At 34.6% G+C, this 13,872-nt stretch overlaps 1 protein-coding gene across 1 annotated transcript in view; it reads right to left on the bottom strand.

Annotated features, from left to right (window-relative positions):
• DACH1 (dachshund family transcription factor 1) overlaps window positions 1–13,872 on the bottom strand; it is a 422,360-nt gene that overhangs the window by 307,185 nt on the left and 101,303 nt on the right. The gene's annotated exons all lie outside the window — the stretch shown is intronic.

Here is a 13,872-nt window from a genome sequence, read left to right as displayed (position 1 = left end):
ACATAACCAGGAGAAACGGCACAAATATATAGTGCATCACAACTTGGCAAAGCATGGAAAAGTCCGCTCTCTGGTAGTCCTCTGCATTGCTAGCAAGTTTCATAAACAAGATAAAATAGAAAGGTATAATAATAAGACAAGCATGTAACCAATCATTAAATATCATTTTGCCCTTTGCAAACATCACATTTAATAAAATTCTACTTTTATCCAGTTGAAGGGTAAAAATACAAGGAAATGATATCATAAAATACTATATCTCTTAATCTTCTCTTTGAAAATTAGCAAGAAAAAAATGATTAACTTTGTCAATGAGTTTTGTTTTATCATCTTCAGGGTAATTATACACACTGAGATGTTGCCTAGACACGCTTGACTTGGCTAATATTGAGAAAGGGTGTTCAACAGAGTTACCACTAATATCTCCCCAGCTCATGTCACTTATTTCCTTAAAGCAGACACCAATCAACTATGGCATAACGAGATAGATTTGTTTATTTTATGGACATCTATTAATATACCACACATAAGCTGAGGAAATAGATATTTTAAACACTAAGACTTTTATGTAGCTAGATGCTTAAACATGGATCCTCATCATAATAACAATGCCAACTAGTCAAAGAGTATTAAAATAGCTATTTCATAGGAAATGTATTCCTCAAGTTTAAATTGCTACATGAATAGGTAAACCAAATGGGTATTAATTTTACTACTCTGACCAAGGCTAGCAATGAATCTTAACTCTCTTCTTTCTGCAGTGGAGGAAACTGAGGCCCAGAAGTATGAATCATATGCCCAAGGTCCCAATGTTAGTGGCCAAGTTGGGAAGATCTCTAAGTTAGGTCCAACTTGTCCCATTTTACAAATAGCACATCTGAAGTTCAGAGACATTCCAGTGCTACTAAGCAGTAGAACCGAGGCTAGAATGCATATATGCTAACTTTCAGTTAGATAGATAAAGAGGAAATATTATAGCCATCCATTTATACACATGTATCTTTTAAAATATTAGGTACTGTAGTTCACAAATTAATGTCTAAGAATAGAGAAAAACTTGTATATTCAGTCTTCATATTCAATTTAGTCTGTCCCTTGACTGCTTCTTCCTTTTATATGAACTTCAAAAGTATTTCTGTTAATCATAGCATTAGAAACAAATACATACAAACCCTAACTTTTTACCATGACAAAAGAACAAAGGATAATATTTACTACAGATCACTAATCCATTTGTTGAGTAGGAGGCAAAAAATAACAAAGAATGCTAAATGTTAAAGTGTTAAATTATTTCAATTCAAAAATTGCCTAAAACAAGATATTTAACACTGTACCTGGACTTCACTTACTAGTGATTCCATTTATATTTCCTAATACTTCCGGATTCAGAGAGCTGAACATCCACTTTTATCATTTGTTATCATGTTTGAACTTTCTGGGAATACTGACATGAGTTAGATTATGGTTTAGGGTTGGTTTTCCAATCAACAGGAAAAAATATTTTAAAGATATATTAAAAGTTGAATGACCACTATGTCCTACATACTGTATTAGGAACTAAAGAAATAAAGATCAAGACAGAGGAAAGGTCCCTCTAAGTGGATGAACTCATAGTCTAATGAGGAAGAGTGACAGGAAAAGAGATAATTACAGTACAAAGCCATAAGCTGTAGGGTAGAAATATAAATGAAGAACTTCAGAAGCACAGTATATATTTTTTTAAAAATCTGAAATCCATGACTGGTTTTCTAAAAGAAATAAATAATCAAAAAAAAAAAAAAAAGAAATAAATAATCATAACTTTCAGAGCATATTTAGAAATTTATAACATATTTAGTTTATTTTAAACTAAAAAGGACCAAATATCTGATTATCATAGAAATGTCAAATGAAAAAAAAAAAAGAAATGTCAAATGAGGGTATATGCTTGCATGTCTGCTTTTGACCTGTGAGAATGACATCGTGAATTTGAAGCACTAGGAGAAATAATGACTCACATATCACATTTGTAACAACAAACTCATATACTGCCACTGACTGATTACTTGTTAAGTTAAATTCAGTGCTATAAACATGGGAAGTAGGTATTAAAAGTTCCAGTAACAATGTATCACACATTTGAAGATTTTTGAAAGGGCTCATTATTGACATAAAGCAAAAGTAGTTTATTTAGCTTGAGTAATTAACATAATGCCTCAGTAACTCATAATAAACATGCATTCAATTAAATGTTAAAATATCACTTAAATCAATACATAATAATTCAAGACCCAGGATCAAAAAAAAATTAAGAAAAACTATTTTAATTCTCTAAATGCCATAGCCACGAGAGCAAAAGCAGTAAAAGGATATTATTTGATTTTTACAAGCATTTTCTTTGGGGCCTTAGTAAAATAACATGGACCACTGTCCAGTACTGGCTCTGTAGAGTCATTATTTGGCCTGAGCAAATCACCTACGCTCTCCAGGGATCAATTTTCCTAATCAGTGAAATGGGTGTGACAACACCAATCTCAAAGGTATATTGTTGAGAAGCCAAAATGATTGTTTAAAGTGCTCTGAAAGTAGACAATAGTAGTTGAGCATTACAAGAAAATTTTTCTATCATTATGCTTTCCAGGATTGAATCAGTGAAACAGATGTAGAAAGATGTGACCTCAATTTCTAAATGAAGAATTTAAGGGGTGCCCGGGTGGCTCAATGGTTGAGCATCTGCCTTTGGCTCAGGTAGTGATCCCTGGGATGGAGTCTTGCATCAGGCTGCCCGCAGAGGGAGCCTGCTTCTCCCTCTGCCTATGTCTCTGCCTCTCTCTGTGTCTCTCATGAATAAATAAATTAAATCTTAAAAATAAATAAATAAATAAAATAAAATGAAGATTTTAATTTACAAAATACATAGCAATTAAGTATAAACAAATTTACATTTCTTTAATAAAATCATGTTTCTATTTTAGAATTATGTTTATAATTCTATTTCTATAACTAAAAGACTTATAGTTACAGAAGCTTAAGTATAAACATGACTATATGATTAAAAGGAAATCTATAACTATTGCATGCAAAATTAAGAACCAATATGAAGATGTCAAAAATTTTTTAAGTTGAGCATTAAAGACACAATCACCTGAGAGCAATAGAAAGACCCAGCACTGTGCAGTCACCATCCCTTCCTGTAAAAGTTAAGTTTGTTAAACATGGTTTAGAATAGTAGGTAACAACTGTCCAGAAAAATCGCCAGTTTTTCTGTAGAGACTGATACATACTCAGTGTGTGTCAGATGTGATATGTCTATTTCAAATAGATTAACAGAAGCAGAAATACATTTTCATGTAAAGGATTAGCAAATTTAATATTTTAAACTATTGATATTATAAAAAGACTGGGGAAAACATCTCTTCTTAGAGAAACATGAGGAGTGAGAATTGAGAAACAGAACAGACACTGTTTCCAATGTTTTTAAAAAATATCCTGTACATCTAAAGTCCTTTGATGCAATCAAGAAAGTATAACTTCAAGTGATAATAGACCTCTAAGAAATGCAGTGCAACACGGAGAAGAGCATTTAGGTCCTGAAATCTTTTTACAGTAAAACACTCCCAAATGTGTCTCAATAATTATATTAAGTAATAGCCTGAAATACTTTGAAATGCACCATTTAATCAAAATACTGTATCCTCTCCTCCTGAGCATGGGATACCTCCCAACAGGAATATGTATCTGAATTCTTAATGGGCCTCCTGAAGTTAACAACAAATAAATGAAAACAAGTAAGTATAAATATCTGCTATATTAAAAGATGACTGAGTGGCATATAATTTCTACAAGTAATTCTGTGCCCATGTTGAAGTTTAAATTAGTACACAGTTAATGCCTGCTTTGAAGAAAGTTATTATGTACCTTCCATACTGCAAACCAATAAACTCCCCCTCCCTCCCACTATGTTGTTGCTAGCCTTTGTCTTTTTTTTCCTGTGGTCCTGTTTAAATTCTCACCTTGCTCTGCCCTTGTCATCAAGTCGTTCAAGCACAAAGCAGGGAGCATGGGGAGTGTTTACTCATTTCCCAAGTCCATTATCTTACACATTAATCACTGGTCTGGAACTTTTGGACAATGCTGAATCTGTTACCTTTTTTTTTTTCCCTTTTCTGGCTGCTTTACTCATGAATCTGACAGTTCACCAGTTTCGGGCTGAGCTTACACTTGATGACCTTTTCATCTGATTAACTATTTTTGTCCCTTAAAAAAGTAATGATTTGTCACTTATAGTCCAGGGAAACCAAAATGAACTTAAATGTGGAAGATGAAGCCCTTATTTTTCAAATAGTGCTTTTTATTCACGGAAAGACAGACTAGAGGAACTAAATATCTTAAATATTAGTTTGTGAAAATATTTGTCTTTGTTTGTTGCAACTGAGTTCCTTCTCTTTCCCCCCACTGCTTCCCTCACTATTATTAAGTGTCATTTTCAAAACAAAACATTAATGAGAAATTCTGGTTAACTTTGGTAAGCAAATATTTTTAAATTTTAAAACAAACAAACTTTTTACTCTCTAAAATCTCCCCAGTTCTTGCATAATATGCAGGGTTGTTCTGGGAATCCAAAGTTAAGCTTCAATAATGATTACTAAACCAAGAGAAATAGATGTAAAAAAGCAGGACAGCTGGAGGCTCTTGAACTATAGTTGTCAAAAGATTTGTTTGTGAAACATGCATTTTATTGCCTTGTATGCATGTTATAATGAGGCATGGACAACTGCAACATTACACTTAATGATTGCATTTCTTGTTTCAGCCAGTTTCCTTGTCCTCTTGCAATTAACGTTTTCCCAGATCACCCAAGGCTACTTTGTCAGGAAAAAAAAAATCTGAAATTCACATAAATGAGCAATGTCAATAGTTTAGAAAGAGTTTACTTAGAGAACAAAGGGCCCTTATGAGGCACTAGTGAGAAGAAATGGGGAAAAAATGAGTCCTCACAATGTAAGCCTTTTCTTAAAGAGACTTGTTATCAAGCAGTTCGGGATAGTCCCTCAAATCTGCATTAAAATGCATTTCATTCCATTGACTCATTTGCATTAATTTCTCCCATTATATCTGAAAATGGCTGAATGTCTACCCAACACAATGCCACAGCCTATCACAGGCTACCACGGCGGCCCCAGGTGCCAATTTACTCCTCTCAGTTCTTTTCATTCTGTTTGCTGATTCTGACAACTGGAGTTCTCCTCTCAGTCCAAGGGACTTTTCAATTGGATTTGCTCGTGGTGACAAAATTGTTGCTTTGCTGAGAGGAGGGGGTTCTTTGATTGAGCGTCTATCATGCTGCCATGGGAAAGCGAGAGGCGAATGATTCTCAGTGGCTTCTGATTTCCAGTATTTGTTCAGCATTAGGCCCACTTATCTCCAGAAGAAAAAGCAACATGTAGAAAGAAAGTGACAGGCAGAAACACACTCACTTGCTCGTTCATTCTCACTGCGCTCTGTATTCAAACAAGGGGGACCTATTACACTGAAAGCTCCAGATCAGCCTCACTCAATTATCACAGTTAATCCTTATAGCTCTATAAAGTAAATATTTCATTACAATTTCAAATAAACAGTCACCCAATCTAATGAAGCAAGAACTCAAAGTGGCAATGTCATAGAACTCGTTACCGTCATCAAAGGAAAGGACATAGCCTTGTCTACTAATAATGAAAAAATGGATCCTGGCATATTTATGAACTCAGGAGTGTGTGGTGGTGAGGGCTTTTTTTTTTTTTTTCCTTAGTGCCACTGACCAAGTTATCTTTCCAAATACAATTCAATTACCAAAATTCTAGTTGTCATTTTTCTTTCCTTTTATTTCTATCTTTTTCACCCTAGTCTCTTCACCGTGCTCATAATTTTCCTCACACAGTCCATCATCAGTACACAACACACTTGGCACATTCAACTAGAACTTTTTTTTTTTTTTCCATGAACATCAGAGAATCCCGATATGGTGTTTCAAATTCAGGAAACTTACAGAATATAAAGTGATCATTTCATAATCCATTGTCTCTACATCAGTGTTCCCTTAACCCTTTATCTTGTATGTCCTTTTATCCTTTGTCTTCTACTCTTATACTCAGGGGTAAGAACAGCTAAAAATAACTCTCATTTCACGAAATTTTAATAATTTGAAAAAAAGCTTGAATTGAATAAAGATAAGTAGATTAAGTCCTTAATCAAATGTTGCATTACCTCTATGCTACCCTCTCATTTTAATCCTAATCTTTAGTCCCTTGGAGAATGGTTTTCCTTAAATTATTATTTTATCCTTCTTATTAAATATTCTGATAACAGTCATTATATTTTCACACTTTTATATTTCAATCTATTGGACAGAAGAAGGTACAACATGTGTAATAGGACAATTTTGCCTGTACTTGTTAGAGCTTACTCAAACGGATCCCATGTTATACAATATGGCACAAACCTTCTCTGGTTAGATGATGACGATGACTGCTCTCTTTCTCTCAATTTAACTATGTTATGGTGAACTATCCTATAATTATTGTCTCATTGAATCATAGAAGTTAGATGAATTGTTTTGGTTTAGTGATGAATATTTGCTTCCTTTTTCTTTTCTCTGAGATTTTAAAATACTTATTCTCTTTTAAAAATTTCACCATAGGTGTGCCTGGGTGGCTCAGTTGATTGGGTGTCCAACTCTTGATTTGGGATCAGGTTACCTTCTCAGGGCTGGGAGATAGAGCCCTGGTGTGGGGCTCTGCACTCAGCAGAGAGTTTGCTTAAGATTCTCTCTCCCTCTGCCCTCTAACCTCCCCACTGCACTCTCTCTCTTTCTAAAGCAAATAAATAATTTTTTTTTAAATCACTGCTTTACAAATATTGATGAGCATACAAATCACTAGAGGAGGTAGGGTTATTAAAATACAGGTTCTGATTCAGTAGATCTGGAATGGGTTATGGGATTCTGTATTTTTAATAAAGTCACAGGTAATGCCAATGTGGCTGGTCCCAGGAGCATAAACTAAACTGCTGTGTAGCATTTATTATTTTTATAAAAAAATAAAAGTAGCAGACTATTATCAAGAGAAAACTACATGTAAAGTTTTCAACACTGTTTTGTCAATTTCGTTAATAAAAATATCTAAAACACTATTTAATAGATATTACATATATTAATAAAGTTTCTAAAATATGGATTTAAGTAAGAATGTTACTACTATTAATAATATATTGATAATTAAGTGGCTTATTATGTACACTTATTAATTCACTTTACCCACACGACAACTTTGAAAGCTTCTACGTTATGTTAATTATATTAATGACACAGACAAGAAAACTGCAACTCTGAAATAAAGGGGGCTGGCACCCAAATATTGCCTGCAAATGCATTGTCAGTTCAGTACAGTTCAAATCAACTTCACTTCCCATGTCACTGGACCACAGTCTATAGTAACACCTTCACCCAACACATTTTATTGAGAGCTGACAGTGTCCTAAGCACTCTTCTGGCCCCCATGCATTCTGGTGTGAAAGGACAAGTAAAGTTCCTGCCATCCTGGATTTATACTACAAGTGAACAGCTGAACAAATGAGTGACAAAACAAAGTAAGCAAGAAAACGTCAGATGTGGGTAAGTGCTATGAAGAAAATGATGTGATAGAAATGAGTGACAGAAAAGTATGTAGAAGTGTACATCTTAGAAATAGGCATATTTTCAAATTTTACATTTAAAATTTGGTATTATTGGGGTGCCTGGTGGTTCAGTCAGTGAAGTGTCTGCCATTGGCTCAAGTCTTGATCCCAGGGTCCTAGGTCAAACCCCACCTTTGGCTTCCTGCTCTGTAGGAAGCCTGCTTCTCTCTCTCTCTGCCACTCCCCTTGCGTGTGCTCTTTTTCTCTTTCTTTTTCTCTCTGTCAGATAAATAAGACCTTTTAAAAAAATAAAATAAAATTTGGTATTACAATTATTGGACCACATTAATATAATTTTCCTTAATAATTTCAGTTCACATAAAAATGAAATAAGCATAGATGGCTTATCACTGGTATAAAGAACTGTGCTCACCATACAGATATGGAAAGTCAAGTTTAAAGACTTTTTTTTAAATTCATTCATGAGAGACACAGAGAGAGAGAGAGGCAGAGAGACACAGGCAGAGGGAGAAGCAAGCTCTTTCTTTGAAGGAGCCTGACATGGGACTTGATCCTGGGTCTCCAGGATCACACCCTGGGCTACAGGCGGCGCTAAACCGCTGAGCCATCCAGGCTGCCGGGAAAGTCAAGTTTAAAGACTCATCTTTTCATATTATCTCCTATACATGTTGCTTTGATATCTTAACACTTTCTAAGCCCAGTGTCATATCTTTATTGTAAACATTAACATTTACAGATATCTTTATTGTAAACATTAACATTTACAGATCATCTTATTGTGATAGTTTTGTTTGAAAGAGTGTACATATATTAAATCATTTAATAATATGACTGCTTTGTTAAGTATTATATTATTGTACCCATTTTCCAGATTATAAAATTCAGGCACTGAATATTTAACTAGTAAGTCCAGATTTATGTGGCTAGTAAGTATCAAAGTTGATTTGAAATCCAGGAAGTTGCATTCTAACGTCTGTGCTTTAATAGTCTGCTTTCATTCTTGTTTATTAAAAAATGAAAATTAAAGTTATTTCCAAAATTCTATTTGCACACAAATGCTAAAACCCAATGACACTGATTTAAAATATAAAATCTGAGAAGTCAGGCTGTGTTTCAGCCTGTTTGGGGTTTTTTTGTTGTTGTTCTTTGGTTGGTTGGAATATTTAAGTGCTTAAAATTATGCAGACCTCTGATCAAAGTGATCCCAATCTTAATTGGAAATTCTGCATTCCTTCCTTTATGTACCTTTGCACAGAACAGTACATATAAAACTAGTAAACTTAATAATTGATCATTAAAATAGAAGTTCCGGTTTATCATTTGTAAAGGCATGTGCTCCACAGGAAATACTAGTCAGACTAGTTAGCACGTGATTCTTTAATAAAATTGTTGGATTTTTTAAAAGATTTAATTCATTTATTTGAGAGACAGAGACAGATGAGAGAGAGAGAACAAGTAGGGTGATGAGGGTGAAGCAGTCTCCTCATTGAGTAGGGAGCCTGATGCAGGGCTCTATTTCAGGACTCTGAGACCATGACCTGAGCCACCAGCAAATGCTTAACAGACAGAGCCACCCAGGTGCCCCAATTATTGGATTTTAAAAACAATTTAATCCTGTAATAACATTCAAGATCAAAAATGCCCTTCTTTGCTTTATTATAATGAATTTTATTCACTTATCCATTCATTTAGCAAACATTTATTGAACACCTACTTTGTATACAATAGCCTTAAGCACCACAATATAAAGATGAATGACTGTGGAGCAAATACCAATGTTTAGAAGACTAAAATGATTTAAGTAAGAATATCATTACCACTATGAATAATACTAATAATTAGTTGCCTTTATGTGCACTTAATTTTACTGACTTTATTCTCATCACGATACTCAAAGTCTCCAGCATTAGATCATGTTATATTAATTATACATGCTCCAAATTTATCACATACACACACACCCTACTCAAAGAATTATAAAACACTTAATTGTATAAAACTAAAAATTTATCTTATAACTTAAATAGAGAAAAAGCCAAATAAAAGCACAAAAAAGATAATACAAACAGCCCACAAAATTTCTAAACTAAAAATAAGAAGTAAAGGCAGTGATGAATTCTCAAAATGTTGCTTGCCTTGAGATGTAACCCACCAGGATATAGTTTGATCTGCTTCACTCCACACATATAACTGCCTGATCTGGTTGTATTTATAGTAGGTGCTTAATATGTGCTCAACACTTGATATTCTCATTTTACTTCTTTACTTTGAAGATATGCCAACATAGTAAATATCTGACTATTCCATCTCCAGTAGGAGAATTCTTTATAGGCTGATTTCTTAGGTATCTTGATGACTTTTACATCTTGAAATATACTGATTTTATATAAAATATATTTGATTTTAGCAACAACACTGTAATTGATTTTTTTTTTACATCTTTACCTTCTTTTTTCACTGAATCCTGCCCTGTTCTTCGTCAAAAGTAAATACTTCTCTGAGTTTCATTCTAGCTCTTCCCTCTCCTTATATCATCTTATGCAAGAGTTCTCCTTCATTACAATTTTCAATTTCCAAGAAAGGTGCACAGTGTTCCCCTCATTAATATGAATACTGTTAACTAACTCTGGACACCACCACTCGGCTATTCCACAGTTACCACAAATACAACATTTCCATGAATTTGTCATCTTCTCCCAATCCTGCTCCTCCTTTTGTAGTCCCTTCCTGCTGCACCAACCATCAAGTCATACAAACCAGCCATTTAGAAGACATTAACTTCTGACTTCACCTGCTCCTTCCATCCCTTCTCATCAATGAACATTAATATACGATCATATTCCATTAGTTAGTTCTACCCCTTAAGCACTGTTACATCCATTTCTTCCTCTCCATTCCTATGGTCACTGTCTCAGTAAAATACCCTATTTATTTTCTACCCAGACTGTTTTAATAGCCTCCTACTTAGTCTTCTCTTCTCTGTGAAAATTAATAAAGGGAAACATCACTAGGATGGAACCAGGAGATTTGGCAGGGGAAGCTCTCATGTTCTACCAATCACTGTCCATTACAGACCCGACAGGAAGAGACCTACCTTGTGCCTTGCCCAGGAATACTACTTTACTATCCCAGCACAAGTAGGAAGGCTTCCTCATCCCTGGGCAACACCCCAGCCAATGAGAAACAGTCATCACTCAGCCAGTGAAAAGCCACCATGCTTCACAATCCCAGCTTGCTCCAATGGATTTGTTCCTAACAGCTCCTCCCAATTTCCTGCTTTCCTCTGTAAGAGAGCAGTTCCTCTCCTTTGGAGGTGGACTTGCGTATGGCTTTGCTGTAGCTTGCTTGTCCTGAAATGCAATCCTCTGCTACTCTCAAATACGCTCTTCTTTTGCAGCTAAAATAACTGGCAGTTTTATTTTTAAAGTTAACACCTCCATTTGTACTTCACTTTCCAGTTTGCCCCCTACTTGGCTGCTAGCATTTTGCTTCTGCCGTGCAAAGTTTGTTACATAATGTGCTATCTTAAAAGTCTTCCTTATAAATAATATTTCCTCATTACTTTCAGAATATAATCTAAACTCCATAGTCTAAATGAGAGCCTTCATGATGAGCCACGTGCCTAACACTCCAACCCATCTGAAAAAACAACAATAAGAGTTGTCATTGTATGCACCTAGCACTGTTAAATTGCTTTCATCTGTCATCTTATTTACTCCATGATCAACCCTAGGAAGTGGGTTTCATGACCTCCAATTTTACAAGTAATGTTCCCAGAGATAAATAGCTCATCTAAAATCACAGGATTAGGGAATAAAAGAGCCAGAGTCTAAAAGAGTTTCTTTTCTTTTTTTTTTTTTTTTTTTTTTTTAGTATTTTATTTATTTATTCATGAGAGACACAAGTAAGAGAGACAGAGCCATAGGCAGAGGGAGAAGTAGGCTCCCCACGGGGAGCCCATGCAGGACTCCAACCCAGGACCCGAGGATCATGCCCTTAGAAGGCAAACACTCAATCACTGAGCCACTCAGGTGTCCCTAAAACAATTTCTAACTGATTGTAAAGGCCTTCTTTATTCATAACCACTATTCTACAATCTCCCCCAAATTCCCTCCCCTCTCGACTCTTTTCCGTTTCTGCTCTCCATTTTCATCTAGTGGTTTTCAACCACAGAAGCATATTAGAATCTATAATTACCTAGGAATCTTTTAAAAACCCCAATGGCCTGGCTTCACTCACCCCTTGAGATTCTTATTTAGTTCGTGTGAAGTGGGGTCTGGGCATCAGCCTTTTTAAGAATAGCCCAGATTTTTGTATAATGCAGTCCGGTTTGAGACATGAGGCCTAATGAAACTAAATTATATAGTTACACCAAAATCATGTAACCTCTCTCTATCTGATCCCAGTGACTATAATTATTTTTCCCCTTGTAATTGTCTATCCTGGTTATTTGAGCTTCCTGCAGACAGAAGTCATAGACTGCTTAACTGGTGTGAATGGTGGACAGTAAGCCCACAAGAGTAACTCGTAAAATAAATACATAAGACTTGGGAATCCCTGAGCAGCTCAGTGGTTTGGCGCCTGCCTGCAGCCTGGGGTGTGGTCCTGGAGTCCCAGGATTGAGTCCCTTTTCGGGCTTCCTGTACGGAGCCTGCTTCTCCTCTGTCTGTGTCTCTGCCTCTCTCTCTCTCTGTGTCTCTAATAAATAAATAAATAAAATCTCTTAAAAAAAATACATAAGACTTGTTGGTTGCTCTTACAAAATACTTTGTAGGAATTAATATAAGTACTGAAATTTAATATTTTGAAGTTCCTTAAATTTCTAAGAGCCTAAGAAAGAATAAAAGCCCCGAATAAAACAAATTTAATACATGAAATTATTTACACATAAGGAATGTCAGTATCTTCTTGCAAAAAGAAAAAAAATAAAAAGCTCTCACTTAGATAAGAGCCAAAAAGTTTTTTTCCCAAAGTTTTGTAGTCATTAGTATCATGCAGAATGTACGTGAAAACTTATAGGCTAGACTGATAGAGTAAGATAATAAAGTCATGGAGAGATCTTATTTTCTAGTTAACACACTCCTCCCTTCAGATAAAACAGATTGCAAACACTACACCTTTATGCAACTGCCATTTTTCCCCTAGTGACATTACATTTTCCTGATGATTAATTACTTAATCATTGGGAGATTAAAATATCATACTACTTGGCAATTGAAATATCATACTATTTAACATTGTTTAACCAGTAAACTAAATTAATTTTATTATTGATACAATGATTTAAGCTTCTATTATTTTGTAGGTTATTCATATAATTATTTTATTCATATAATTTTTAAGAAAAAAAGAAATTTAGAAACTTTAGCTTATTTCCATTATGTTTTATTAAAATTTTAATATGACCTAAAAATCCTGTGTCTCTGGTATTATATAAAAAAAATCTAAGTTATAATATTTTGAGGGGTGATTTGGTGGGGGGATAAAATACATAAGAATATAAAGAGAATCTGAATGCCCACATAATAAAAATTAATCATGGTGAATTGCTTTGGGGAGAATCATACACTTGACCCACATTGAAGACTGAAATATTAATCCATTTCTATGACAGAGATCAAGCTTCATAGTCGCTTTTTATCCTCCTCATAATAGAAGCAACAGTTGTAAACCATAATGTTATAGTTCAAACAATGCCCCCCCTAAGACTTCAAATTTATTATAGCATTCATCTCCAAGACAAAAGACCTGGTGTAGGAAAAAAGCTCTTTTTAGCAAAAAGCATGGTTGTTATTTATGGCTCAGATGCAAAGAATGAGTTTGGGGAATTTATCAGAGATGAAGGTATGAAATGTTTTAGCTTGTTCTTCTCTCTCTAATCCATAAACCATTTTCTCAGCCACCCAAGTGAATTCTAATGGAACAGGAATGATGAAATAATATTTTCCTAGCCCTTTAACACTTTTTCTTCTGTGTAAGTTTCAGTGAGATGAGAAGAATATGATTTCTTAAAATGAAGAATATTTTAAGCAGTAGATAAGCTATATTTTCCAATAATATATAATTTAGTCTCAAGGGCAAAATTCAGCATTTTTAATGATGGGTTAGTGTTTATGTGTTTAATTATGAAAATCCCTACATTACTATTAGTATTATTATGGGCTATCATATAATTAGAATTTTGAAATAAGCAAATCTTCACTAAAACTAGTTCAATAA

This window comes from Canis aureus, chromosome 17 (assembly GCF_053574225.1).
Source record: "Canis aureus isolate CA01 chromosome 17, VMU_Caureus_v.1.0, whole genome shotgun sequence".
NCBI lineage: Eukaryota > Metazoa > Chordata > Mammalia > Carnivora > Canidae > Canis > Canis aureus.
This window is presented reverse-complemented; position numbering and strand designations above follow the sequence as displayed.